The sequence below is a fragment of the Colobus angolensis genome, unplaced genomic scaffold, assembly GCF_000951035.1.
Source record: "Colobus angolensis palliatus isolate OR3802 unplaced genomic scaffold, Cang.pa_1.0 Scaffold303, whole genome shotgun sequence".
Lineage (NCBI taxonomy): Eukaryota > Metazoa > Chordata > Mammalia > Primates > Cercopithecidae > Colobus > Colobus angolensis.
This window is the reverse complement of record NW_012116300.1, coordinates 704,628-707,154: the sequence shown is the minus strand read 5'-3', so window position 1 is coordinate 707,154 and position 2,527 is coordinate 704,628. Positions and strand designations below refer to the sequence as shown.

Sequence of the window (2,527 nt, the reverse complement as noted above, 5' to 3'; positions counted from 1 at the left end):
AGAGCAAGACTCCGTCTCAAAAAAAAAAAAAAAAAGCAGAAAACAAAATAAGCTTATCAGTGGATAGGGCTCTGGCGACACTGGCGACAAAACTCTAAATAAATTTTAAATGTGGCACTGGGTAGTGTCAGACAGCTTTAGATCTTTGTACAAATTATCTTCGAAGTCTGGGCGCGGGGACTCACGCCTGTAATCCTAGCACTTTGGGAGGCCCAGGCAGGCTGATCTCCTGAGGTAAGGAGTTGGAGACCAGCCTGGCCAACATGGAGAAACCCCGTCTCTACTTAAACACACACACACACACACACACACACACACACACACACACACACACACATTAGCCAGGCATGGTGGCACGTGCCTGTAGTCCCAGCTACCTGGGAGACTGAGGCAGGAGAATTGCTTGAACCCAGGAGGCAAAGGTTGCAGTGAGGTGAGATCGCACCACTGCACATCAGCTGGGTGGACAGAGACACCCTCTCAGAACAAGCAAAGAAACAAACTAACTTCGAAGGACTCGGACTGTGCTGACCTGTCAGAGTTGTTTGGATCTCTGATCTTCATCTAAAGTAGGAAAGGGTAGAAACCGATATTTTGGACCAAAAAAACGTGGGCTCGTCCGGGATTTGAACCCGGGACCTCTCGCACCCTAAGCGAGAATCATACCCCTAGACCAACGAGCCACACACTCTAGTTCCTTAGGCTTCTCTCTGTGGCCTTCGTGGCGTCCTCGTGGCCCAGCAGAGCAGAGCTAGGAGGAGACCCCGATTTCCTGAAGTCTGAAAGAGACAAGTTCAAGGACGGGTGGGCGCGGAGGGAGCCCTGAGCCCCCGCTTCCCCCTGCGCCGCACAAAATGGGGAGCATCCCCTGTGCCCCCACAATCCGGGACCCTCCGGGCCCTCGCCACTCAGCCCTGGGCTGGGGATCCGCGCGTCACACCGCGTAGTGAGGAGCTCCAGCTCCGGCGGGACACGGGAACGTCTCAAGGTCCGCGAACCGCGACCACTGGAAGCCCGCCTTGGAAACGCTGCAGCCCCGCGGCGCGGTGCCGATGGGTGGTCAGTAAAGGCCTGGCGACTGCACCAGGAACCAGCCACCAGGCCCGCTACCTCGCCGCATCCCACGCTTCTCCCGCCCCGGTCCTCCCTTCTCCCCCAGGGAAGCTAAAACCCAGAAGGCGAGCTTCCTACTTGGAACCTCAATTCAAGAGGCTGACACTGAGCGTCACTTCGCTCCATGAGGCCCGCGGCGCCCGCCAGAGTCAGCGATGTACCTCCTTCCCCTTCACTGGGGAACTGGCGGAACCTCCAGTCACCAGGACGTGGGGAAGCAGAGGCCCCTTGGGGCAGCAGAGGCCGCGTCCAGGCGTCGGTTCCGGGGCACCTTTTACTGTCACTCTGCCCTTCTGTGTGTCCAAATTTCACCCCGAGCCCGAGAATCCGGCAGATCTGGACTGAAAGGCTCTCCCCCTCCCCTCCGGATCCAACCCTCGAATTTCCTGGCTCTCAGTGGGAAGGCCTCGGGGTCTGGGCGTGGAGGCGGGAGCCGAGACCCCCACTCCCCCAGGACACACTGAAGTGCTGCCAGCAAATGTCCGGGCCTTCGCCCCTCCATCTCTCCCTCACTCCCCTCCCACTGGCCCCCCGCCACACATATTACTCCCCGCAATACCATGCAATTTTAAGCTAGGGTAGGGCTCACCTGGGACTGGAGCCGCCATACCCTCGAACCCTACGGAAAATGTATGCCCATAAATAAACGAGCCCGGCTCATTCTTCCCTACTCTAAATAACCTCCTCCTGCTGCTCGGGTCGTCTCCTTTAACCACGGTTACCGCAGTTGGCAGCGCTGGATCCCATTTCAGGGTGGCGGACCGACTGCAAGGCGAGCGATTCAGGCCTGTCCGTCTGCGTCCCGGGACCCCGGGAGGTCCCCACTGAGGCTCTGCCAACAGCAGCCTCCCTCCGCCTTTCTAGTCTCCTGTCCTTGCTGAAAATGCGAAAGGGGAAAAAAGAGAAGGAAAAAGGGCTCGTCCGGGATTTGAACCTGGGGTCTCTCTCACCCAAAGCGAGAATCATACCCCTAGACCAACGAGCCGTGCTTTAATTTTTTTTTTTTTTTTTGACATGTGCTTCCGCCCTTGGCGCAGAGTGCGACTCTTCCCATCGCCCCATAGCTCAGTCCTTAGCGCGCGCTCCTGCGATTCTGGACTTGTGGGTTCGCGGCCACCCTCAGATTTCCGAGGTAGGCTTTACTCCTGCTGGATAAACCAACAAGGTTACCCCCTGAGGTTATGACCTGGTGGTTTAAATGTCGTGCTGATATGAAATACAGGTACATTTGCTTATTACTAAGGTAAAAGGATTTCCAGGCAGAATAGTGATGTCAGAAATCACAAAGGAAATGAACAGATTTCACCCAAATTTTTAAAACGGCAAATGATGATCCAAAGAAAATACAATCTGAATGACAAATCAAGGGCTTATTACTGGGCTTCATAGATTTTTGATTTTTTTTTTTTTTTTT

At 55.2% G+C, this 2,527-nt stretch overlaps 2 non-coding genes across 2 annotated transcripts; both read right to left on the bottom strand.

Moving 5' to 3' along the window:
* Positions 1-611: 611 nt before the first annotated feature.
* TRNAP-AGG lies at positions 612-683 on the bottom strand. Its single transcript has one exon. It is a non-coding gene; the product is annotated as a tRNA-Pro (tRNA).
* Positions 684-2,026: 1,343 nt separating this feature from the next.
* TRNAP-UGG lies at positions 2,027-2,098 on the bottom strand. Its single transcript has one exon. It is a non-coding gene; the product is annotated as a tRNA-Pro (tRNA).
* Between the last annotated feature and the right edge of the window lie 429 nt (positions 2,099-2,527).